The 27,835-nt window shown below is 45.3% G+C and overlaps 1 protein-coding gene and 1 long non-coding RNA gene across 3 annotated transcripts in view; one reads left to right on the top strand and one right to left on the bottom strand.

The window, feature by feature from the left end:
* Window positions 1–27,835, top strand: part of LOC142585966 (uncharacterized) — a 219,347-nt gene that overhangs the window by 102,182 nt on the left and 89,330 nt on the right. The gene's annotated exons all lie outside the window — the stretch shown is intronic.
* Window positions 4,260–5,937, bottom strand: LOC142585963 (uncharacterized). The gene is made up of 2 exons (XR_012829164.1): window positions 4,708–5,937; window positions 4,260–4,639 (listed from the first exon to the last, which is right to left on the bottom strand). It is a non-coding gene; the product is annotated as an uncharacterized LOC142585963 (long non-coding RNA).

The following is a 27,835-nucleotide window of genomic DNA, read 5'->3' as shown; positions in this document are numbered from 1 at the left end:
TTTCTTCATCTTTTACTCTCCCACCAGCTGAATACTAAAGCCCGATCGCTTTGCTATGAATACTTATATCTAGTTAAAATCACCGCCTTTCTATTTATCTCCCTGGAAGCTCGTCGTGTGATAGGATCGAGCGAATTTCATCAATATCAGCTGCGGCAGCGGAACTCGTCAACGGACCAGATCCCCGTCAGGACTTGGCGCACGCGGTCCCGCTCCACCGTGGTGGGCGCCTTCAGTGCGTGCGACCCACCGGCCGGAATGCTGGACAGCAAGCTCCTGTCGCGCAACCGTCGAGCGGAGGTGGTGCCCGTTGTCCGAAGGAGATGCAATCAGGGCAGGCGTGGTCGTGGTTAAAGAAAGAAAACACGCGTTGCAGCTTCAGCAAAATTGAAGCCGATGCCATTCGATTTCGTAGAACGACAGAGAGCTGGAGCGAGTCAGTAACGTTTCATGCAGGTTTTTAAAAGGCACACAAAAGACAGACGCAAGAGGAATGAAAAATGAGAGAGTCGACCAAGTGTCGACGGTAAAGAAAACAAGGTCGACGTATATGGTGGTTCAAATGACTCGGTCATTAAATCAAGGAAAACAGAAAGACAGAATTCGATAGCTCTCTACTTTATAATTGTCTCTTTTGCGTGTTCATTATTCACTAATGTCTGGTCTTGTCCCTATGACCATTCACATGCAATTACGTAGACTTTGTCTTCTTTAGCGCCGACATTTGTCCGACCCCCCCTCTTTTTTTTTTTTTGGCCAGGAGGCCAGGTGGGTTGACCCCGGAGATAGTCCACGGTGTAATGTGGTTAATTTTTGGCTATACTGGCGCCAAATAAGACCATACGGTTAGTTTTACATACTGTGCGTTAAATTCTCGCTTCATGTGGTCACCACCGAAGCCACCTTCAAGGTATCATTGTCTATCGTGACTCCTGCTTATCCAAGCGAACTCCATTCTTAAAAAAAAGATATGCCGCACGACGGCTTTGGCGCAACATGTCCATATCTACGGCTGTGCACCCTTTACAGGCGTATAGTGTAATGAAGCTAATTTTCTGTTATACTGGTGATAATTACGCCCTTACCATTTATTTTATCTACTCTACGACTGATTATCGGTTCTTGTATCGTTGATACCTACATTTTGATACCTCTTGCGGCTCGCTACGACGCTCGGGAGGCGTGGAAGGGCCGTTTATTTTTTCTGGAAATGCTTACGAGATACTCAGACAAGATACGCCAAACTCGTACGTGAGAAGGCATTGTCTTCAAGAAGAGAGAGAAGGATACAGAAAAGGCGAGGAGGTTAACCAGGACTGAGCCCCATTGGCTACCCTGCACTGGGAGAAAGGAAAAGGAAAGAATGTAGACGCGCTGTTACAACCGCTTGTCGCATATTTCTGCGTTCGGACCTATATATTCATGAGCCTTATTTATATAGAAGGACCTGAACGCATATACCCGACTTTGGGAGCCTTTTTCACTAATAGTTTCTTCAAATGGGAATATTTCAACGATAGCTTCTCTCACGGGAAACGCGAAAAATAATGCCCGAAACTTGTCGATGTCACACCATAATTTAAGGTATTATGTAAATGATGGCGACCAGCTTCCGAACATATGTCGCCATTGATTTAAAGAAAGCGATCTTCCGAAGGCACGAACAGGTACGCAGTATATATACGTTAACACGGCCATTAGCTCGAGTCGTAAGATGTTTTCAGCTTAATCCTAAGATTGTTTCGAGATATTTATGAACACGCAGCACAGAATATTTGGATCTTGTTATTTTTTAAGGAGCTCACACGTTCCTAATGAAAGCGGGCAGGTACACTTGTTAGACGCATTCACTGTGACGCACCTTGCCGCCTCCGAACCCGTTGAATCGAGTTATAGTGGCGATTCCGGCATTGAACAGCGCCAGATCTTTCTGTGGCGCTCGTTCGAGAAAGGACTGCGCGGCCAAAGACGCGCGTGCCTCGCGTGAGTCACCGGCGTCAGCCGCGCGGTTATTGCGCACCACGCGACGAGCGCCCGCGTGCGCACAGCTCGGGTTGCGCGGGCCAGCCGACACCCGTGGGCCTCGGCGAGGCCGTTCAGTGGCTCCGCAAGGACGCCGGAGGTGGCGTGATCGCGCGCGACCGGAGCCGCGGCTGCCTCTCCCGAGAAACGTGAGCGCGACGTGCCGCGGGAGACTACGCGCGACCTTCGAGCGGCGTTCTAGCGTCGAAGCCACTGCGCATGCGCGAGACGCAAACTGCGTTTGGGTTTTGCGTTGGGAACGCTATTTCACCGATTTAGCGAGAGCCCAAATAGCGGCCTCAAAAGCTTTGCGTCAGCAAACATGGCGGCACCCATCGAAGCGACGGCTCTAACCTAGCACCCGACTGGGTTCGATTCGTGGTAACGCGTGAAGTTCGCAACCTAGGAAAAGTGACTGCGGTTATCACTTTCTCTCTACTGGCGTGTGTTATGAAGATTGGTTCATTAGACGCCGCTGATTCCGAATTCGACTGTGGATTTTATGGCTCGTAGGCCTAACACGGCTAAGCTTGGCTGGTGAAGGCACGTAAAGTTGGTTTGCTCAAAACTAAGCGCAACAAATTGTTTTGCTGTTTACAGAATAACCTCTAAATTGTCATTAAACGCGGATACACGCAAGTCAAAATTACTATTCTTATCATAAAACGGTATATTTTATTTAATTATTTCTAATAGCTTTTCTTCGAAGCCGTAGTGGCGCTGTCAGCGCAAGACGCTATCCGCAAACGCATAGAGTTACTATACTGACTCCAGAGGACAAGCTACCCATAGGGCCCATGCATTGAAATTGGGAACCGCAAGAGCGCCGCCATGTTGCTACGCGCCGAGGTTGCCAGCTCCTGAGACGCTTGCTAGACTTGGTGACAGTAGTCAGTTTTAATCCGGGAACCGTAGTAGCGTAGCAGCATGGCATCTCGCTTGTAGTGTCGTGATGTGTGCGTGCAGCTGTGTGTTTGGGCTTTATAGGTTGGTTCTTTATTCTATGTTGCGGGACGGTGTGGGTGTGGTCCATGTTGGCCGTACAGGTGGCAGTTATGCAACCGAGAGATGATCCTGCTGAAGTTTCCGGCCGTATGCGGTTTTCAGCGGTCACGCCTGTTGCAGGAGTGTCACTCGAGGGGGTTACGAGCTCGAAGCTGTGGCCAGATTCCTCGTTGGCGTTCCGTAATTCCCTTCGTACGGGCGCGGTATGTTGCAAAAGCCGCTTTCGTGATCTATCGTCGCGACGATAGATCGGGTTTTTTTTATTATTGTAAGTACTGATCCAGCTGTAGGGCACATGTAACCGACAAACGGAAGTCTCAGGAGAGCACCTGAGATTATAATAAAGCAGGCGGCGCAGGAACTCCAGGGTACCCAAGGGACAGTGGGGGGATCAAAGCACGAAGCAGAACAGTACGTAGGTTGGGGCCGCCGAGGCAGGTGTGTGCCAGGGAGTGTTCGCACGTACAGCTCCCCTGGCAAGCGCAGCAGTGCCTCGCAAGGTCGAGATACTTTAAAGGCACCTGCGCCCATGATCTTTCTTTTGCCTCGGTGCAGTGAGCACGATTAACGAGAATAATATGGAGGGCATCTGGTGCAGTCGCAAATGTGTCATGGCAAATGTAGCTCGCGTCGCCTGGCGTGTGTAGTAATATCAGAGTTGGTTGTATGAACTTTATGCATAATACGCTTTCTTACGGTACCTTAACGGAATGGGTCTAAAGGACGGTGTTGGTACATCTTTTCGTACCGCGCTAATCCTATACCCTCCACTACAAACACACACACATACACCCCCTTTTTTATGTATACATACAATTCCTTGTCATGACGGATGATAGCCTCCTTTATTTTTGAAAAATAGAGGAGGCTATGGACGGATTGACCAGTTCAAGTTGTCAACTTGTCAGTAACTGTCATAGGAATCACTGCAATAAACAGAATTCCACTATCGGACTGTTTACTTTCATTTTTTGTTGTAACACTGAGGACTACATAGAACGTTATTTTGTATATGTGAGAGAAGTATGTGGATAACACGAGCTTAACCCAATGTGCGATACACAGACAAACCAGCTGCTACAACATGAACTGCATTGAGGGCCACACAACACATACGTAATTAAAGGTGCGAAATATAGGGGGAAGCTTCAAAATACGCTCTGTAGCACTGCAAAGTATAACATATATTGTATGTGTACAATAAATGTTCAAAAAAACAATGCATCAATGTCCCATTTGCCTTCAAGTTTATTATCAAGTTCAGGTTTACTGAAGTTTATTATGAGCATATGTACAACAGGAATCTACTGACACACCCGCAGTCAAGGTGGCTGTTCGAGGTGTGCTGGCTGCCTCAGTGTAAGAAAAAGAAATTGGGTGAATGTCGACACCAGTGCCACTGCTTCTTGCCTCTGACCTGCACGTGCCTCTGCGGCATCTTTGTGCACAAGTGCGCTGGCGTGGCGAGGCGTAGGAGTCATCCGAGAGAAAGAGTATAGTTTACATGGAGAAGTGGCTGTTCACATTGCCTGTCGCTTTCCCTCAAATGTTTCCTTGGCGACTAGGCTGACACACCTGCAGTCAAGGTGGCTGTTCGAGGTGTGCTGGCTGCCTGAACGAAAGAAAAAGAAAGAAATTAGATGAGTGTCGATACCAGTGTTATTGCTTCTTGCCTCTTACCTGCATTTGCCTCCACGGCCTCTTGGCTTGCGGAGTCTGTGTGAGGGAGCTGCTATCGCTAGGCGTAGGCATTGTCTAAGCAAAAAGAAAAGGCCATTCAAATGGGGAATTGTGGAAATAAATGCAGTTGTTATGTCTGCTTCTTGCACTCTTCTTGCCTAAAAGTTTTCAAACATAGTGTCCAATATACACCAGCACTTTGACTGCTTCTGCTGTTTACATGCAGGTGTTGCTGCGAGATCCTTAGTATGGCTGCGTGCAGCATTGTAACACTTGGTGGAGGCATTTGAAGTGGTAGCCAAAAATATATAGAATCATCCTTGTCTGCATGAATGCTTTCAATTTCTAAATCCAGTGGTAACTATCACTATTAGTGCAAGGCCCCCCACATCTATGCGGCAAGTGCCATAGTTCGAAACTGAATTTTTCCTTTAGTGTTTCACAAGGCGTCTCATATGTCCACATTAGATGCGATGTGTTTGTTTTTATTTATCCCAGTGTGGAGAAAGCATCATTAAATTGTTCTTTTTATTTTGGCGTGTCTTGTTTTTTGGTTTATTTCTGAATTTATCAAGCAGCAGTCCCATGATACTAAAGTGACTTATGTAATGGCAATCAGCTTTTGTTTTGCAGAAAAACAACGCATTTCGTGACCCATTGTTTGACATCCCCTCACGCGCATAATTTTGCAGAGTATTCTACGTACATTGACTTGCTTGACCTCCACTAAAGAGTCTTGCATTTTGAAATATGACTCTTTCCTTAAAATCATTCAACACTTCTCATAATTTCTGTACCTTGGGCTTCTGATACTCTGCATTCACCATATTTGCTTGTTGTTTCTGACTAGAAATGTCTTCTTTAATTTAGAGCTTAAATTTTACCTTTGGAACAACGGAAGGGCTTGCCATTGCATATCTGCATAAAAGGGAAACATGTTTCATTAAACATTTGCAAAATCCAATTGAAGATTGATGAATGCAGCTTGCAGCGTGATTTGACTGAATGAGCCATAAAAGCAACTCATCTCACTTGGTAAATTAAAGCACATATTAGTGTGATGCACAAGATACGTTACACGAACGTGGTGGGTTCTCTTGCTTATACAGCAGAATAATTGGTGCGCGAGAAAAAAATTATTTTTGCATACCCTTTGTACACACTGATTTAAGGAAAATGAGTTGGAGCTGTCCACATGATCTGCTTATTTTACCTGCGAGTATGGTCAACAAATATGTGTCCCAGCTGCTTAGTGGTACTCGGGATTATGTCAGTGTTGCATATGTGCCTGTTGTCTAAAATAATTGAATTTTGAAAATGCTCGCAGGGATCCGATGTGCATATCTGCAGTTTATGGATACATGTAAAAGACTCAGCATCAAGTGCAAGTGAACGGTCCCACAGGCCCGGAGTCGATCATGCAAATAGATTCGCTGCACAAATTTGTGACCAGAAAAGATATTCCACATGAAATGGCATGCAAGGAAGTGTTGAAAATATTGCACAGTTAATAAAACGCCTACGCTATTAATATGTGGGTTGATGCCCTCGTTATGCAAAACGGAGGTGAGGCATGCAGACAGGAAAATATTATATAGAGTAGAGAGTACTATAGAGTATTTACAAGCAAACAACACGAGCGCCGCCCACTTCTCTACTCTTGTGTCCTGTCTGCATGCCTCACCTCTGTTTTGCATAGCGAATCCTTACCAACTAGCTCAGATTTCTGTCGTTATAAGTCTCGATGCACTTGATTTCGTCCGCATTAGGCACTCGCCTCTTGATTACTTCGTGGCACAGAAATACTCGGCATCAGGCTGTTTTTCTGCTGTGGCCTGTGTAGAAGCATGATTGTTCAAAGTGCAACAATTAAATAGATTCTTTGAGTTGCTTGTGGCTTCGCCAGTACGATTCCGGTGCGCTGGTCCGCCTGTCCAGCAATTTCTTACTGATGGGAAACCTGCAAATAAAAACACCGCTCCGCATGTAGAAAAATGCTCTACTGTGACGCTTCTCAAACGATTGTGATGCACCACAAGAGCTGCCTACTCGCGTGATATTGTCAACAAGGAGATACATTCGTTTACTTACATGTGAAGGTATATGCCAGAGCACTTCGGCTCTTCGGTGGCACATAAGGCACGAGTGTGCCATAGCGTCCGATGTCGACGCGCGATAGCATGTGAAACCTAAACTGTACGAAAGTACTACGCATCCAAAAAACAGATTCGAAACCGAAATTCGCGTCATCCTTTATTGCATGAATGCGTACATCGTGATTTACATAAGTCACACACTTAGCGATCCCTTTCTGTAAACTTAATATTAAAGCACCACCTTCATAAAGCCATCAGGTATGCGTTTTAAATGACAAAACATAAGGTGACTTGTACTTGTTTTCAGCTCTTTTAATAGTAATTGCGCTGGCCACATTGACCAGTAGCAACAGGGCGGCGCCCTAGAGGTTCCCACTTTTCCGGCCCAGCTTTTCCTCTAGAGTTGTTCTACTAACTCTATGCGCAAACGCAAAACCCTATTGTAAAAATCTTCACTCCTGCGTGCCCCAACGCTAACAACCGCAAAACTCTTTTAGGCCCCAAACTATTGGGGCCCCTATTCTAAAACTCTATATTATGCCACAGTCAAAATTAGCAGGTGACATGAGCTCCGACTGTCAAACGCAGTTAATTCTCTCGCATTTAATTAGTGTGCATAAATTGATATGCCATATAAATTCTACATTATATATATATATATATATATATATATATATATATATATATATATATATATATATATATATATATATATATATATATATAGTGAAGCATGATTTATCGGCGCTAAATTCAGACGGCACAGAGAAACAAACACGCGACGACTTATATTTATCGTGCCACCATATTCACAACACGTACAATCGCGGCGGCATGAGCATAGCAATGAATCACTGTCGTTAAATGCTGCGTTTCTATTTGGTGATTGTTGAATTGTATCAACTGGCGTGAATAGACGCGCGTGCATTCAGTGTTTAAGGGTGTGTGCAAACGGGAAACTTAATATGTCGATAGCATATTAAGGAATGTTAATTAAGACAGGAAGCAATGACAATTAAGATTACGGAGTTTCAAATTCATTGTGTTATTTGTAGCGTAGAATAAGCTAATTTGAACTTTATGGGAACCATGCGTCAGCGCGTTCCGACTTTTATTTGCATTTTACTTTATTATTCTATCTCGTTTGTTTATATTTTTGTTTGAACCGGCCTATCATTACTATGTACCGTAGCCTAAGAGCGAAGCAGTAGCAGGCATCACCCATGATGCCAACCTCTCCAACACGCATTAAAAATACGTTAAACTATATTGCTATAGTACCGACAATAATAATCATCATCACCATCGAACAAATGTTACTCGTTGTTAGATTCCCTAGCCTTTAACTCCCTTCAGCAGCATAATTGAGAACTGTAAACTGTATCTGTACTGAGCTGTAAACTGAGAACTGAGAACTGACATATGGTAATATTTTAGTCTTTGTGCCTGTCAAATCTGCGGAACGTATCAGTGTCACACTCTGACAGTTCGTCCTGACAAGTTTCGCCCCCCCGTTCCCTCTGCTTAAAATACTTGCGTCTTTGTTGGCCGTATACGCTATAACGGTTGAGGTGTTGCGAGTTATTTCCCCCGCTTCCAAATCTGGTGACTATGTTGGCCTATTCAAGTTTTTCACTAAAGTTGAACAGGTCCATTGGTTTACCGAGATCGTTCTCTGCGGATCTTCTCTAAAGCGTAAAGAGGGCGTGACCACCGAAAAGCCAGAAGCCTAAAAAGTGGTTTTGGAGAATTCCGCCCGCTCTTGAGGTCCCTCTGTAATTAATTACCTGTACAAGTGGGATAACGAGTCTCGCACGGAGTGACTGGACAACAGCTCGTCTAACCACTTTCGTAGGCGCTCCAGCAAACATGGATGTCGTATCCCACTGCTCGACTCTTGTGGTGGAGAAGTGCAAGCAGTTGATTATGTCCGCTGTTTATCTCTCCTTTGTGTATAGATAATCAGTCACTCGACAGCACCGTCCACCAGCCGCGCTCTTCTGCTGGAATCTCCAGCATGGTGCTCTTCGACGAGAATCTCATCAGCGAATGTCTCAGGCGTCTGAGGCCATCTTTGTCCTGTGAACCAGATGACATCCCAGCCGCTATTATTAAAGCCTGCGGCAGTGTGTTTGTACCTGTGCTAACGTCAATGTAATCATTGTTTGAATAATTTCACTTTTCCACGCGCTTGCAAAACCACTCGCGTTTTCCTTGTCTTTAAACCCGGCGCCAAAATGGATGACAAAAGCTATCGGCCGATTTCTCTCCTCTCTGACATTTCCAAGATTTTCGAATTAGCCATTCACAGTGTATTACTGTTCTGTGTAAAAAAAAATTCTCGTTCATAAACTTACAACCTTTCACGAAATTACGTCCCATTACAAACACAGCAGGAGAAAATTCCCTCCCCCCAGCCCGAAACTGAACAGGGCTCAGGCTGTTACTTTCAGGCTTTTACAGACGGGATCGTACCTCACGCCGAGAGCGCTTAGTAGGATAGACCCGAACTTCCCGCAATCGTGCTCCAAATGCGGTCACGCGTGCTGCTCCTTCGACCACATGCTCTGGCTGTGCCCGTACAACGCGGGCTCCGGCTTTCATAACAAGTCCAAGTGGGACGCCTTGCTGAAGAGCTCGGATTTCCCAAGCCAACTACAGGCCTTCCAGAGGGCCCGCGACGTCGCGGAGAGTCACCATCTCCCTGTCCCGTCGTGGGCGGAGCCACCAACTTGATCGGGGAGCCTTCGGTTCCCCCCAGTCAAGTTCCTCAGGACACTCTAATAAAGTTCTTGTCACTGTCACTGTCTCGTTCGAAACCAGCTCGTTTTTGTCACTGTCACTGTCTCGTTCGAAACCAGCTCGTTTGAAATCAGATTTATTTCTGGCCATTCAATGATCACCAGCCTTGACAGCTTTATGATGCAGGTCTCCACGCTTGCCACGTTAACCAAGCAAGTTGATGGTGTGTGCGGCGACATCAGCAAAGCCTTTGACAGAGGAAGTGCGTCGTCAAAAAGTGACTTTTGGCAATTTCAGAAGTAAGTTTCTGGAAAAGTACTTTTTGTAAAAGTATAGATTAAACTATAGCTACAGGAAAGAACAGAAAAAGATATTGCGGCTGAAACATTAACAATATTTGTGTAAAAGAATTCTTAGAACACAGAATCTTTGCGTTTTTACTGCGCCAATTAAACGCAAAAAATTCATAAGCGTGTTCACCTATGATGTCACAAGACAGACCCACGTCAGTAGAATATTATGAAACAAGATTTATCAATGTGCCTACTTTCACACTTGATTTTAATAAAATTACCTCCACACAATATTTGCTTCTTCGCGGAAACTTCAAAGAGCGCTTACGACATCGAACATTTTTTTTTTTCGAGAAAAGTGCTTTGGTGAAACCTCATTCGCAAGCAACAATCAAGCCCAATTTTTTCAAAGAGAATCGGCGATAGTCGCTTTTGGGGTCTGGGATGTTTCACGTGGAATGACCCAGCGGCCTCCTCTCCTGTCTTCTCGTAGTTACTCTTTCCTGTATATGCCTCTCAATTGTGCGCTATTGCTGCATTGTTCTTCATTATGTAGCCGTTTATCCAGTTTTTTCCCTTCTATTTCCTTTATCCCACAACTTTTAGTCGTAATTGTTTTACATTTCTACTTTCTTGTTTTTGTTTCTCTGTGCACAAGCACTCAGACCTCAGTGTTGTTAATAAATGTGTAAACAATCACTGATTGATTATTAGCGTCGTTATTAAACGCTTCGTCAGAAAAGAAAAACAATTGCGCGTTGAAATAATCTGTGTCGGCGAACGCTTCCTTGCTTAGCTTAGCAATTCTTGACCAAAAAATTGATTATTTTTAGTTTTCGGCAAACTAATCCTCCAGGAATATCCGGCATATCATTTCGCACTCTGCTAAGAAACTTTGCCGTATTTTCATACATTTAGACTTTCTTGCTAAATGTTTTTTTAAGAAACCGCCATTATTTCAGAGAAAGTGAGAGCTGTTAGTATCTGAAGCCACTGCATGAACTTTACCGTTACTTTCCGAGATATTCGAAATTTTTATGTAAGAATGCACGACTTCGTTTTTAAAGAAGTTTTCGATTTGATCGTACAGACAGTTTCATTTCGTTGCAATTTGAGGTACCGTAGCATTAATTTAAGAATTCGAAGGTGAAGTATATTCCACACTTAACAATAGCTTAATCATTTGTGCAATATTTCTAGATGTAGAAAAAATTATTTTACTCAGTGAACCATAGTATTCTACTGGCGAAAAAGTTTTTGATGGAATTCAGGGGTGCGATCGGAGATAGTTGTTCAGCGCGTTAGTTCGGTTACCGGCGCGCGCGATTGGCTTACTCCGCGCCGACGTCGCCAGCCGCGGGGCGCGGCCACGTTTTTGGTGACGTCAAAATGACGACACGCTCCTGTCAATCATCCTCCCACCGAGCATTTCGTCTGCTAGGCGCCGAACCCGACGGGAGCTGGGAAGTTTGGAGCGATCATACGGCTTCGCATGGCGCGTCCGGTGGATTGGATTGGATCCAACAGGCGGTCTTTTCGGCTGCGGAATGGCACGTTTGAATCCAATCCATAGTTTAATTCGAGAAAATGGCGCTTCCGTTGGGAACTTAGGTTGTTGCGCTGGCGTTTCTAGAGGAAGGAGGAGAGCGGGTGGCGGTGCGAAACGCGTTTGAAGAAATGGCAGAAAGTGAATTCCGGCGTCGTTTTTGGTTCTCGAAACAAATAATTCGTTGGTTGTACAGAGAAATCGACAACATCATCGGTGCCAGCGAGCCACTGGAATGTTGTCGCTGCCTCTTGAAAAGTGCGCCACTCTTCCCGTCGTTTTTTTTTTCTTTTTTCTTCTCGCTGTGCGCGACACCACCTAGGGACGACGCAAAGAACCTAATAGTTATAAATTGCAGTAGTCACACGTACTACTATTTGAAGACGTGTTTGGGCTTGAGAAGAAAAAATACATTTTTTTAGATAAAGATTTAATTAATTTGGAAGACGAGAAACATTTGGTTTTTTTTAGTATACTGTTTGCAAGCAGACGACAAACGACGGAAGTAAACTTCCGGGGAGGTCACCGCTTCCTGATTGGCTGCTCTCTCCGCCCCGCTGCCACAAATTTTGCATACTGCAACTTTGTGACGTTGCAGCAACTGAACAGAACGCGTATCGAACAAAATATCTCCGATCGCGCCCCAGATGATCGTTTTACAACATACTGCTGCTAAACTACTTGTGTGGAATGTCGCGGATAGTTATCACCGACAAAACCGTGAGATAACGGCTTAGAGCTGGTGTTCCACAGGGATCTACGCTATTACCTTTGTGTATATATGCATGAATGATATTTTACTAGTATTTACTAAAGATACTGGCTATCAGTATAAGACGATATGGCAATTTTAACAAAGAATTTAAGTTATGAAAATGACGTGAGCGCCCTGCAAAATACACTATACGGTGGAATGCAAGGGTTTGTGAAGTATTAACGCAAATATCAATAATCGTCGACACAGTCAGTATGTTTTCGAACACGTTTAAAGAGAGCGCACCAATAAAATATCCCAGTATTGTTGCAGGATCAGCGCTGTTTCATGTACATGCATAGACTATGCGCGGTATTCTGGCTTTATTTTTGGCACGTCTCTGGGATCTTCGTGGCATGTCTTCTGGCACCTGGCGTGTCTTCGTGGTGAACTTGGGAGTGTCGCTTGATTTCTCTTCGTTGTCGAAGGCTTCACGCCATTACCAGCAAAGCAAACCGCGGTGCATGCTCCGGCTGCAGCGTAAGTCGAATGCCTTCATACAACGAAGTGCTTGATGCCTCCGAAATAATTCTTTATACAGGTCACTTCATTTTTAAGTCACGCACGGCGCAGTTCACAACAAGCCGGGGCAGAATTGTTACTTTGTTTACAGGTCATTTTCTTGTAGAGGCGCTCGAATGTATTACGATGCGGAATCTCTGCATTCGCTTTCAGTTCACTGCGATGACAAACACGACAATCTATTAAAAAACGTCTTGTAAAGTCTTGCGTGTGGCTGTGCAAAGTGTCGGATGGGCTTAATTTTTTTCGGAATTGGCCTTTTCTTCATTGAAGTTTTTATTCATTCAAGAACAGTGGTTCTTCCTAATTTCTGGAATTAACGATTAAAAGAGACGTACATATACCCCCACAACTTTCGAGGGCCATCAAGCATTCCGAAATTCCTCGTTTATTAATTAGATATGGTGATGCACAGCGATGTGTCTATGTGGCAAAAATATTTAATTATCTGCCTGATGAGTTCTTTTTTGCGGTTCAGTCAAAGCTGAAATTCTCGTCTTCTAACGAAGTTTTTTTTTTGTCTATTGCATATGTATTTGTTGATTTGATGTAATTTAGTTGTCTTCAACATTATGTTCTCTTGCCAGGCTATAGAAAATTACTTTAGCTTTCCGTATATTAATTTTGAAACATAATCTTGGATTTTGTCTGCTATAGTAATTTGTCGCAATAATCTCCATCCTTACTGAACAAGTCAGTTTTACCTGCAAACTGCACGCTTCTGAGACAGTCCCCGTTATTCCTCACTCCTAATACTTCTCAGTCTAATAGCTTGAACACTTTTTCTAAGCATACAGTTAATAATATTGGAGATCTCCTTGCCTGACCTTTCTTTTAAGTTTCCACTTTGCTCGTGAAGAATTAAGATTACTGTGGAAGTTTTATGGATATCTGTTGAATATTCACGTATGCTTTCTCTACTCCTTCACTACTCAATGCCTCCATGACTGCTCGCACCTCTACTGAATCGAGCGCATTTTTGCAATCTGATGATACGTAGTGTTTAATGGTGCAAGGGCCAAGTGTGGCCAAAGAGCACCAAGGCAGTGACGATGAGACTCAATGGACTAATGGCACATGTGACGGGGCTGTATAGAGGCCTAAAACTGAGAGCTGTAAATTGCTTAAAATATATAAGGATTAAAAATATGAGAATGACTGAAGTGGGGTATGCTATGAGTATATGATGTGCAACAAGGGTGTAATAGCGTTACATGCATAAAAATGGACATTGTTGATGACAAGTAGCACAACAGCCTCAGCGGGTCCCTTGAGTGCAAGGTCCCGGAGTCATGTGCTATAACAAAGGTTGACATCACAACCGTGACCTCTCGCAAGAGGCCGTGTTACGAATTTCTAGGGCAGAAAACGTGGAGCGTGTCAACGTCGTTTAAAAAGTCTAAAATGGATTTCATGTCAAATAGCGGTCCTCCGCCTAGAAACAGTGCCAGGTGAAGTGGTATATAATAAATATATGCTAAGGAGAAGTGTCTTTTCCTCTCGACTTGTTTCGCAACATTCTAGGAAGACATGCTGAACACTGAGTATCTCCCGACATCTACTACACACTGGACGTTCACCACCAGTCAACAAAAAACTATTTGTACCATAATTGTGCCCTATTCTGAGATGACATAATAGGACATCACTTCGTCTGGACTTGGTCAGTGATGGCCAGTATCCTAAATGTGGCTTAACTACGTGGAGTTTATTAAGAATTTCAGCGTCCCACTTATGCTGCCATAAGGTTCTCAGTTTTTTCCGTAAGTATGGCTCTAGATCTCAGACCGGAACGGCTACGGGCATGTTGCAAGCTTTCGTGTCTAAAGAGGTTGCAATTCGGTCTGCCAGGATGTTACCCTCAATACATCTGTGTCCAGGCACCCATCTCACCGTTACATGTTGGCCAAAGGCGTAAATAGTACAGAGGAGAGAGAAAAGGTCTGAAATTACTGAATTTCTGTGGTTGCAGCATGACATCAATGTTTTTACAACGCTTAATGGGTCTGCGTATATGGCCACCTTACGTAGTTTTATCTGTTTGATGTGTTTCGTAGACGACCATGGTGCATACGCCTCTGCTGTAAAGATGCTTGTGTGAAGGTGAAGAACATTGGACTCCGAAAAGAATGGGCCGACGGCTGCATACGACACGCCAGCATGCGATTTATACGCGTCTGTGTAATATTCTGGACACGAGGATTTAAATTGCAATTTTAGAAAATGCATATGAATGTGGGCCTCTGGAGCGCGCTTTGTTACCTCCACAAATGACGTGTCGCAGTAAATGATGAGCCACAGCCACGGCGGAAATGGCTTGGCAGAAGCCATTAGACGATTTTCATGAATAGGAACATCCATATCCTCGCTCAGCTTTCTCACACGGATTGACAATGACTCTCTGGCTGTAGGTTTGTTATGAAAGAGCGTTGCAGAGGTCATATCGTTTATGGTGGGATAACAAGGATGGTTTTCGTTAGCATCTACTTTCAGAAAATAATTAAAAGTAGAATATGAACGCTGCAGATCCAGGGACCATTCACTCGATTCGAGGCTTTCAACCGGACTCACCCTAAAGGCACCGGTGACGAGGAGTATACCAAGATGATGCACAGAGTCCAGCATCTTGAGAGAACTGGGTGTACCAGAGCAATACCGTAGTCTAACCATGATGGCTCCTCAAGAACTTCATGAGGCATTTCCTGTCGCTTCCCCATGTTGTGTGTGACAGTATTTTCAAGCATTCAGCTTTCAGATACTTGATATGAGGAATGAAGTTTAGTTTTCAGTCGAGTATTACGCCTAAAAATTTATGTTCAGTGTGCAGTGGTATGTGTTGTCCATGCAGCATAATATCAGGATCTTGTAAAAAGCTCCTCGTTCTAGGAAAAAGTACGCAGGAACTTTTGAGGGGGTTTAGCTTGAAGCCATTTTCATTTGGCCATCTTGAGACTTTCTTCAGTCCGAGTTGGACTTGGCGCTCGCAGATTGCAAGGTTAGAAGACTTAAATACTAGTTGCGCATCACCCACATATATTGAATAAAACATTGAGGATGGAATTGCTTTGTGAAGGGAATTTATTTTCACAATGAAGAGGTTGCAACTAAGCATGCCCCCTTGTGGCACACCAGTTTCTTGAGTGAAACGGCTGGATAGGGCATTGCCCGCTCTAACACGGACAGTGCGGTTAGACAAGTAGTTTGCTATCATGTTTAACATACTGCCGCGTACGCCCATCGCAGAGAGGTGTCGGAAGATTCCGAGTCGCCATATTCTGTCATAGGCTTTCTCCAAGTCGGGAAATACAGAGAGAAAGACTTGTTTGTGTATATAAGCATCTCTAATGCTTGCCTCAATGCGAACAAGGTGGTCTATTGTTGACTTACCTGGCACGAGGTCGCGGGATCGAATCCCGGCCACGGCGGCCGCATTTCGATGGGGGCGAAATGCGAAAACACCCGTGTGCTTAGATTTAGGTGCACGTTAAAGAACCCCAGGTGGTCAAAATTTCCGGAGTCCTCCACTACGGCGTGCCTCATAATCAGAAAGTGGTTTTGGCACGTAAAACCCCAAATATTATTATTATTATTGTTGACTTACCTTCCCCGGAACCACATTGAAGGGGATCAAGCAGACAGTTACTTTCCAGGAAACAGATTAGACGCCGATTCACCATTTTTTCACATAACTTACACATACAGCTTGTTAGTGCTATTGGCCTATAACTGCTGGCTAATGCGGGGTCTTTGAGTTGCTTATAAATTGGGATGACAATGGCTTCTTTCCATGAGGATGGAATATGCCCAGATACCCGCATGCATGCTGTTGTAAAGTGACAAGTGTGTTCAATGTTTCTGGGTGCATATTCTTGACCATTGCATACAATATGCGGTCACCACCTGGAGCTGAGTTGCTGCAGGACCTGAAAGAAGCCTTCAGTTCAGCGAGACTAAACGGACGGTTGTAAGGCTCATTATCTGCGCACTTTCGTTCAAGGCGCTCTCGCTCTATGCGTTCCTTCAACTTTAGGAAAGTTGGCGCATAGTGTGATGCACTAAAATATTTTGAAAATGCTTGCCCAGGAAATCTGCCTGATCTTTCATGGTGTCGCTTTGACGTGGTGGTGGTGGTGGTGATGGTAAACTTTATTGAAAGGGGGAAGGGTAAAGTGGAACGTGGCTGAGGGATCGGGCTCAAGTAAGGCCCTTGGCCTGCTTGGTCTGCTCCGCCCAGTCCACCAGTTCAAAATGTCTGTCGACGTCCCCGGAACTGAGCCAGGCTGTCCAGTCAGTCTCGCTGCTGGCGGGGGGAGGAGAAAATGGGAGCGAGCTGCATTCCCACATTATGTGTGTGAGTGTTCCTGCTTGTGAACAGAGCCTACAGCCTACATTGGTCGCTTTCCTTGCCCCCTGCGATTTTGTTAATGTACTTTGGGTGTGGGTATGTGTTTGTGTGGAGTCGCCTAAAGCGACCGCTTGCATTTTATCGAGTTGCTTGGCCGGTGGTAGGAGCGCGCGACGCCTCAAGCGATACCTATGGGCTATTTCATGATAAGTCTCGCAGGGTTCCTCGTGTCTCTCCTCCTCATTCACGCCGTCCGCATCCGCGGACGAGGCTCGGCGCGCGAGATCTCGAGCCAAACTGTGAGCCGACGCGTTGCCGGGCACAGCCGCGTGAGCGGGGGTCTACACGAGGGTTTCCAAGCTGCTTAGGGGGCACCGCGTGAGGACATGGTACGCCTGTTTGTAAATTCTACCGCGGACGAAACGAACGTTTACTAAAGGAAGCGGTTGTGTTTCCCTGTCCTTTAGTCTTTTCACCATGCTCCACACGTTACGGTCATCCGTGTACGAATTGATACTACATATGTACCTTTCCCAACTTTCTCGCTTAGCACGTCAATGTGTTCTCCTGTCCTGTGATTTTGCCTTCTGGAAATTAATGAGGTTCTCCGCAGTTGGAGAGTGACGAAGCAGGCGTCAAGCTTTATTTAGTTTTTTCCGTGCCACTTTGCATTCGTCGTTCCACCAAGGTAAACGACGCTTATTAGCAAGTCCGTTAGTTTGCTTTACGCATTTTCAGCGGCGTCCATAATAAAATGTGTCAAATATGCCACCAGAATCATCTATGTTTAAAGAAACCAAATCATCGCACTGTAAACACGTAATCTTCTGAAACAGTTCCCAATTCGACGAGTCGGTTTTCCATCGGGGAATCTGTGGAGGGCAATCAGCTCGTTTTGTTAAATTTAAGAGAATAGGGAAGTGGCCACTTCCGTAAGGGTTTTTTACGACTTTCCAATCAAGGTACGGCATCAAAGATGGAGAGGCTATGGTTAAGTCTATTGAAGAATATGACTTAGGTGTGGTGCTATAAAATGTGGGTTCTTTTTTATTCAGCAGAACCGCACCGGTACATAAAAGAAAGTCTTCTACAGTACGCCCTCTTGTATCGCATCCCGAGTCGCCCCACAGCGTATTATGGGCGTTCAACTTACCGGTTAAAATGAATGGCTCAGTGAGCTGATTGACAAGCGTTTCAAGTTCCCTACGTTGCAATCGATATTCAGGTGGTACGTAGAGTGAACAGACTGTAACCAGCCAGCCGAATAGAATTGCCCTAACTGCTACTGCCTCTAAATTAGTTTGAAGGTGGAGGTGTTGGCAAGGAACTGAACTCTGAGCGGCAGCCAGAGTTCAGTTCGCGGCATGGCCATTATCGCGATCCTTGCGGAATAATGTGTATTGTGTCAGGAAATTTGCATTTGATGTTATCAAGTGTGTTTCCTGAATGCACAATAGCCTAGGGTGAAACTCTTGTACTGTTTCCTTGATGTCATCTGAGTTGTTTAGAATGCCACGGGCATTCCAATGAATAATTTGTACAGCCATTTTGTTAGAATGAGAAATGTTCTGTGTTCAGGTGTTTAGTTGTGCACTTTAGGTAACAGGACCGTCGTCTGGCCCCGTTATGGGTTTTTTGTTTGTTTTGTGTGCTCGAGAGAGCCACGCCGGTTTTTTCGGCACTAAAAGTGCTGGTATTGTGTCCAAGCCACAGCCAGCGGCTCGCTGTGCGCGGGCAGGGCAGATGGCGCAGGCCAGTGTGGCGCTGCCCCCTGACGCGTCGCATCGGCATACATTGTGGTATGGAATGGTGAGCACCTTTTACGTGCTTCCTTGAAAGAGACGCACTCGTGTACTTTTAGAGTGATAATTTCCTTTTCGTTTTTCCAGTTGGGACAAGACCCGGAGTATGCTAGATGTTCACCATCACAGTTTACACAGTGAGGTGTCGCTTCACACTTGTCTGAGGCGTGGCCTTGGACTACAAATTTCGCACATGTGAATCCACCACGGCAGCTCTGCGATCCGTGGCCAAATCTTTTACATTGGAAGCATCTTCTTGGATTAGGGATGTATGGTCTTCTTTGTGTATCTTTGTGTATCCACTTTCTATGGTTTGTGGCAGATTACAAGTGGCAAAGGTCTGGATAAGGTGCCTTATAGGAAGTACCCGCCGTGGCTATGGTGTTGGGATGCCGAGCACGAGGTGGCGGGATCGAATCCCGGCCACGGTGGCTGCATTTCGATGGGGGCGAAGTGCGAAAACACCCGTGTACTTAGATTTAGGTGCACGAAATTTCCGGTGTCCCCACTACGGCGTGCCTCATAATCAGAAAGTGGTTTTGACACGTAAAACCCCAAATTTTTTTTTGCAGGAATTTTCTTATCTTCTCGTCTGATGCTGATGCGTTGTACGTTGGTTACATTTTGCTCTTTCGAGCCCTCTAATAGTTCTGTCTCGGACAAGTCGATCAGATCTACATCAGACACTACTCCGCGTGCTGTATTCATAGACCGACGAGGTGAAACGGTAACAGGAATGTCTCCGAATGCCACAATTTTGTTTAGTTTATTGTGCTGTTCTTTATCACAGATCTCAAGCAGGAGGTCGCCGCTCGCCATTTTGGAGACCTTGTAACCTGGACCAAGGGCATCAATCAAGCCTTTTGCAACAAGAAATAGGGATATGGTTCTACCTGGTTTTTCGGTTTTTTTCGATGTGTACAACTTGAAATCGATGGTCGCTGAAATCGATGGTCGGAAATCGATGGAAGATAACCGATGGTCATTAAGGGTTACGGACTGGATTCCAAGGGAAGCGAAGCGTAGCAGGGGGCGGCAGAAAGTTAGGTGGGCGGATGAAATTAAGAAGCTTGCAGGGACGACATGGCCACAATTAGTACATGACCGGGGCTGTTGGAGAAGTATGGGAGAGGCCTTTACCCTGCAGTGGGCGTAACCAGGCTGATGATGATGATGATGATGATGATGATTATGATCACAACTTGAAATCGGGGTAAAATTTATTTCGGTTATAAGAGGCTTAGAATTCCATCGTTGCGTCGCCTATTTTGAGGATGACGATCAATAAACGTGGAAAGGCAGGTGTTCCCATAATACTTCGGTCATTTTCGGCAGCAATGGCGGCCACCCACAACGGAGCCCAATTAGGGGACGCTGTAGCACGTAACCTGTAAGGCTGCAGACGTCAGTCATGCATTGCTGCTATAACCCAATATAAGATACCAAAGAAAGGGCATACACACAAGGTTAACCGCAGCCACCTACGAAAATGTAGAAGTAACAGAAGATAAGAAAAGACAGGACAGCTGACAAAGTATACGGGAAAGAAAAAGTTCGTAGAGGGGGACAGTAAAAGGCAACCAGCCTATTTACCCTGGGTGGGTCAGCCCAGGGGTACCGTATACGTGAAGCGGAGGCCAAAGAGGTATGTTGCCTCCATCGAGGGGCCTTAAAGGTCCGAACACTTAGCATCGGCTCAACTCCCTGGATTCCCTTTTCCCCGGACACAGCTAAGCAGCGCACGGCCACACGCGGGAGGGTCCAACCCTCGTGTGCTCGGGTACGTGGTGTCGCAACACACCAAACGCCTGCAGGAGCAGACGACCCTGCGGGGATTTTTTTTTTTGCAATCTATGAAAGCAGTATAGAGAGGCTGGTTAATTTCTGAAGATTTCTCAATTACATTATTGAGGGCATGATGTGATCCATTGTTGGGTATCCTTTCCTAGAGCCAGCTTGTTCTCCGTGTTGAATAAATTACAGCGTCGTCCCAACTTTGTTGCATAATGCCTCACAGATTTGACGTCATGACGTCACAGATTTTGAGTGGCTGCTCGGGACCAGTTAATAGCAGAGTCACAAAAAAATAGGGAAAAAACTGCATTGTATTTCAAAGCAACCATGGAAAATCTAGCTTTTCTCGGTATCTTTTTTTTTAACCAACGTGGCCTATATACGCATAACTACAGCGAACAAATGCCGTTGCTCCGATTTATCGATACTGTGCTGTGGGCGGCAAATACAAAGTAGAGAACAGTGAACCAATGCCGTCGCTCCCATTTATCAATGCTGTGGGCGGGATATACAAAATAGAGAAGTTTCACCTTGATATTACCTACTGTTGGTCAATATTCCCCCCTCTGAATTAATTAAAAAATGATAATCTCAACTCATATTGTGTGGATCTTCATATAGGTCATTTGAAAGCAGAGTGACACAAATTTTCGATTTTGTAGACCCTCGCTACCAAACGCTTCTCACACATGAGACGGTCACACTTAGCAAGCGTGATCATTGGAAATCACTCTTAACAATTTTTTATTTGACACTAAAGTTACTTTCGATACTGTGGGTCGGGTGTCAATTCTAAGAACGCGGAATTTGTGCGCTGGCGTATAAAGCAGGTTCTGTATGATACATGCTCATGTGCCCGGGAGATCTCCTTCGCCCTTTCGTTAAAAGCGCAAGCATCTTCTGTTTGCGATTCTCTGCAGGTCTATCAGGTGCAGACTTGCAGTGGGTACGAAACGCAAGAAATCCAACACAGTTTCATGTGAACAAGCGGACCCGAACTTATGCTGACAATTAGTCAAGAAGTGACAAGACGGCTGGCTGATGTTCTTGCAGATTGGTTGGTGTCGTTCTTTTGACACCAACCGCAGTCACATCGCATGCCATCCGCGATTGTAAGCGATTCTCAAGCCTAAGACAGACTTTTGCATAATCTGCCAAGGACACGACACCAGCCCGCGAAGAACCTAGGCGTGAGTGGGCTAGGCTGCAGCGGCACCGGCACCATGTTTAATCGCTGCTTGTTCTTCATGCAGTTCTTCGGCTTCCTTGTTGCACCCTCCCCCCCCCCCCCCCCCCCTTTGCGGCATCCCATGGCTTGGAACTGCTTCGTCTGACTTGGCTCTCTTTGCGGTCGAGCACGTGGATGTCATTGAGTGCTTGCCCAGGAACTGCTCTATCGCTACCATATGCGATTACCTCGGCGTGTCTCACTTCAAGCTACAGCATGCCAGTCACCCCGATGTCCGGTCCTTTGATCAGCCAATCATCGACAACTCTCGGTCTGTGACGTCAACAGCCGACGGTATAAATGTCCAGCGCGTGGATCGACTCTTCAGATGGCTAGGCTGCAGCGGCACCGGCACCATGTTTAATCGCTGCTTGTTCTTTATGCAGGTATGTTACTATTCTGATGCCGAGTGTATCCGACCTGATGATCGCTTTCTGCTGCTGCTCCCTTGCCCACAACGTCTTGTATCGTGCTGCTCGCATGCGTTCTATTGCGCAAGTTGTCTCCTCTTGAGCGGAGATGTGGAAATCAACCCTGGCCCGGGCCCTCGGTCTAAATCTAGGCGTGGATCCGGTTCCGCTCTGGATGAGAATGATGATGCCGCCCTTCCTTTGATAGCCATGACAAAAACGACCCCTTCGGTATCCGAAATGTTCTCTAAATTATTGGAGGGGCAGACTCAGTTGGCACGAGATGTTGCGGAAATTAAGTCATTTCAACAGTCACTTGCGTGTCGCTTTGATGTTTTAGAGTCACGTGTTCATGCACTAGAATCCACTCCTATGTCTAAAGACTCTAGTTTACTGTGTGATTTACGTGCTGAAATAAATGCCTTGACTACTAAGGTAACGGACTTGGTCTTAAATAATGACAGTCTTGAAAATCATTCTCGTAGAAACAATCTGATAATACACGGTATTTCTGAAGTAATGGATGAAAACGCTACCACCCTGATGACTGCAGTTTCATCTGTGTTTACTGAGCAGCTGAAGACTAGCTGCCCTCATATTGAGCGCTGCAACAGGCTCGGTAGAGCACGCACTGGTTACATTCGTCCCGTCATTCTAAAACTTTCTAACTTCAGCGACAGAACCGAGGTTCTTAGGAACGCTTCAAAACTCAAGGGCTCAAATGTCGTCATTAAAGAAGATTTCTCTTCTAGGGTTCGGTTAATTCGGAAAAAAATCTGGGACGCATCAGCCTCTTTTCGGGACAGAGGTTCTGTTGTGAAGTTGAGATATGATCATGCTTTCATTAACAAGGTTCGTTATAACTGGAATGACAGTTCGAACTCATCAGTAATGGCACCCGCTCAACGTGTTTCTTCTGAGTCTGGCCATTTGACTTCCGTTCCATCCACTTCCTGAATTCATCCTGGTCATTTTGAGTACCTTGTTGTCTTGAATATAAACGCACGTAGTATTGTTTAAAAATTTCCTGATTTGTTGTCCTTTATATCTATTCATTCCCCCCCTGTTATCGGCATCACAGAGACTTGGCTGTACAATGGTATTTACGAATCTGAGTTCACTCCACCCAGTTTTGTTGCCATGCGCTTAGACAGGATTTGTGGTACTGGTGGTGGCGTGGCACTGCTTATCCGGTCGGATCTACGATTCTCAGTCTTGCCTTCTCCTCCAGAAACAGAATCCGTGTGGTGTAAAATTTACCTTCATAACCGGTGTATTGTGATTAGTGTTATATATCGTCCCACCGGCTCTACTCTTGACGTTCTTCATCCGGTTGCAAATTTCATGAGCGAGATCAACATTACTTCGTCGAGTTTTATCTGTATGGGTGACTTCAACGCCCCTGGCATCCACTGGCCATCATTGTCTGCAGTCGGTCGCGACACAGCTATTTGTAAAGAACTAATAAACATTTCCTTGTCCTTTGGTCTCACCCAGGTTGTTCCTAGTGCAACCAGATTAACTTCCGTCCTTGACTTAGTTTGTTTAAGCGCTAACCTAGCCGAACGTGACTTTTCTTGCGAGGTAATTCATGGTATTTCAGACCATAAAGGCGTTTTAGTGTCACTCTCCTCTCCAATTTCTAAATCTCCCTACACGTTTACTAGTTTCCCTGATTTCACTCGTGCGGACGACAACTCCATTACTGATGTCTGATCTCATCATTTCGATACGTTTAGTGCACTTGCAGACAACCAGGACGTCAAATGCCTTGCTAATTACATTGAGCGTCTTGTCAAATCATGTATCGAACGTTTTGGCCCATTAAAACTAAGAAAAGAAATTCTAACATTCCATGGATGACTCGTGATATCTTGCATTTGTCCCGTCGCGTTCGAAGGTTAAGGCGTTCCAGAAGAGGCACTGATCCCATGGCGTTGGATAGATTTGTTAAGGAAAAGAAAGAACTCAATCTTAAGTTGCAAAATGCCAAGGATTTCTTTTTTCGCGTTCGGCTGCGCAATTTGTTAAGAACTAACCCACGAAAATTTTGGTCTTCTATTTTACCTCGCGATGCTTCATCCACTTCTTTCAGAATAGATAATGACGCCATCAACGACCCGGCGGTGATATTCGATGCTTTCAACAAGTATTTCCAATCCGTGTTTGTTTCCGATAACAACTTTATCCCGACACTTACCAATATAGTTTCTTCTGAAGCAATCAGTGACGTTGAGATAAACTGCGAAGGCATCCTCAACCTTATATTAAACCTGGATGTTAAGAAATGCACCGGTCCGGACGGGATACACAACGCTTTCCTTGTTCGTTATTCGTCGTAGTCATCAAAATATCTGTCAGTCATATTGAGAAAGTCCTTATCATCCTCTACTGTACCTTCTTCATGGAAGCTAGCCAAAGCGCTCCCTCTTTATAAATCTGGAGACAAGCAGTGTTTGTCGAACTACAGACCAATTTCACTGAGGTCACAGTCATGCAAAATGTTGGAACACATCATTCATAAGCACATCACGCTCTTTCTGGAATCAAATAATTTACTGTCAAACATGCAACATGGGTTTAGGCGCGGTTTTAGCACGTTAACGCAGCTAGTTGAGTTCACGCATGACATTTCATTTAACCTCGATGTAGGCAACCAGGTTGATGCCATTTTTATAGATTTCTGGAAGGAATTTGACACTGTTTTACATTCTAAACTTATTGCTAAACTTAATGCTGTACTGAATAATCCTCATTTAGTTAACTGGATTTTAAGCTTTCTCTCATTTCGCTCCCAATTCGTCTCGTACAGTTCGAGTGACTCCGCTACTGTTGATGTGACATCAGGTGTGCCCCGAGGCTCCGTCCTTGGGCCGCTTCTTTTTTTATTATACATAAATGAATTGCCACTTCACTGCTCTTCTAACATCCGTCTCTATGCTGATGACTCCGTTCTATATGAAGTGGTTAAATCTTCTAATGATCATTATCGCCTTCAAGAGTCGTTTTCTAGGTTTTTCGATTGGTGTAACACTTGGAAAATTAACATTAATTTCAATAAAACCGTTCTGATGTCTTTCTGCAACAAATCTTCCCCCTCCCTTTTCAGTTACTCGTTCAATGGCCGTGCTGTAGATAAGGTTTCTGAGTATAAGTATCTTGGTGTCATTTTTACGCATAACATGTCATGGTCCAAACACATTGATTACATATGCAGTAAAACACTAAAACAATTAGGTTACTTGAGGCGAACGCTAACCCGACCTCCTAAAGACACAATGTTACTAATGTATAAATCTCTAATACGCCCTGTTCTTGATTATGCATCTGTAGTTTGGAGCCCGCATAAGCAGTTAGAGATTAATAAACTAGAAGCTATACAGAAAAAAGCTGGGCGATATATATGTCATCGTTAGGATCGCGACTTTTCGCCCTCTTCAACACTTTCTTCCTTGAACCTAAACACGCTCTCTTCTCGTCGCCGTGTCGAATCATTAAAATTCTTAGGGGACATAAGCGCTGGGTGGGGGGGGGAGGGTGCAACCTGCCGGGCGTACAACAAAACCAAAGCGGGCACAAAAGAGCGCAAATGGTCCGCAATGGAGTTTGCGGCCCCCAAGGCATGGGTGCGGCTTGAGTCCCCTCAGCTAAAGCTCTCCACTGGCGCCTTGACTTTTTCGGTGCTCGTCCGCCGAGAAGCAATGAGACCGTACGTCGTCAGAATTAATGGACAGCCAATCACCTACGAGCATACGCACCGCTTTTTAGGAGTGATAATAGATCGATACCTCTCCTGGAGTCCTCATGTGTCCTACTTAGAAAAGAAGCTAGCCATGAAAACCCATGCCCTCAGCATCCTCGGGGTAAAGTCTGTGAGGGCGAGGCTCCAACTCTATAACGCGCTGTCCCTGTTTCTCCTACGCTACAGCTTACCTGTACAGGGTGGGACCGGTAGAACCAACCTCCGTGCCCTGCAATCTGTGCAAGCTCAAGCTCTGCGAATATGCCTTGGCCTTCCCAGGTGTGCATCCACGGCAGCAACAATAGCCATCGCGCAGGACCACTCCATGAATACGTACATTAATGTCGACGCACATCAGTTGGCACATCGCTTGACTCCCATCGCATCATCTCGCCTCCCTTTCTGCCGCTCGACCTCGTTCAGCGTTTAGCAGGGGTATCGCCGCTAACCGTGGAACAGTCAAACTTCACGCCTGCAGCTCGACAACCTCTACCGCTGTGGTGCCTGCACCCAATCCAAGCCTTTCTTGTCATTCCCGGTATCAAAAAGAAAACAGATGTCATCTTTCACTTTCAAATAAACAGTACTTTCATTCCTACAAGAGAAGCATAGAGAACATATCCACGTTTGCATGTACGTACGGTTCCGTCTCCTCCAAAAGTTTAGCTGGAGATGTGATAATTCCTGCGAAATCTATCATGATCCAATTCAAGACGTCTCACATTACATCATCGACGGCTGCAGAACTCGCAGCTATCCGTGCTGCTCTGGAGTTTATTGGTCATGAATCATCACAGTCATGGTCCATTGTTTGTGACTCAAAGGCAGTTCTCCAGTGTCTGCTGTGCCCTCTCAACCACAGACCTAACGTGCAATTAGTCACAGACATCCGACTACTTCACCGTCACGCAATCGACAAGGGGCACAGCATCATCTATCAGTGAGTGCGGAATTTCTGGAAAATCACAGCGCAGATGACGCCGCCCGATCGGCCCACGACGGTGCCCATATTATATCAAAACCACTGTGGAGAACAGATGCATCCACAAGGCGTCGCTCCCTCGCATGCGAGATTACACAGACTCTGCGGAACACCAGTGAATTCCCCAACGCACGTCTCCACAGATTGGACCCACATTTCCAGCTTCGTCTACTACCAGGGATACCACGAGCGTAAGCAACACTTCTGTGCCTCCTGTGGCTTGGCGTGGTATTTACGAACTTCTATTCCTTCCGCATTGGAATGACCGACAGCCCTGCTTGCGACAACTGTGGCTGCGAGGAGACGATCAAGCACCTCCTCTGTGGCTGTTACCGTTGCAATGTGGCAAGAAAAGTACCTTCTATTCCTATTACGCCCCTTTCCCCTGCACAGGGTAACCAGCCAGTACTTACACCGGCTAGCCTCCTTGTCTTTCCTTCCATTTTCTCTATCTCTCTCTCCCCATGCCATTTCAAGATTCTGGTGGAATTGAGCAGCGAGAACGCAGTTCATGTTGCAAAATTTGGGTGCTGCTGTTCTTGGCTTATTACCCGCTGCGACGGCTCAATGTCTATGCCGTTCTGCTGCTCAAAATGAGGATGCGGGTTCGATTCCCTGCCGACAGAATTGATGCGAAGCCATCTACTCCGGCGTCTATCGTAGCCATGTGTTGCTTTGGGACGCCTAATTAAATCAATAATTCAATCAATCATATAGCATAACGACCATAGCGTAGCGACCATAGCACAGCTAAAAATTGCTACCTTAGGTAGTGAAATGTATTTTGTACTCTACCGTTATGTAAGTGTCGCATGGGTCGAACCTGTGTTTGTACCGATTGTTTCACAATTTTAATAAATTGTTCAGTCGAC

Source organism: Dermacentor variabilis, chromosome 6 (assembly GCF_050947875.1).
Source record: "Dermacentor variabilis isolate Ectoservices chromosome 6, ASM5094787v1, whole genome shotgun sequence".
Lineage (NCBI taxonomy): Eukaryota > Metazoa > Arthropoda > Arachnida > Ixodida > Ixodidae > Dermacentor > Dermacentor variabilis.
This window is presented reverse-complemented; position numbering and strand designations above follow the sequence as displayed.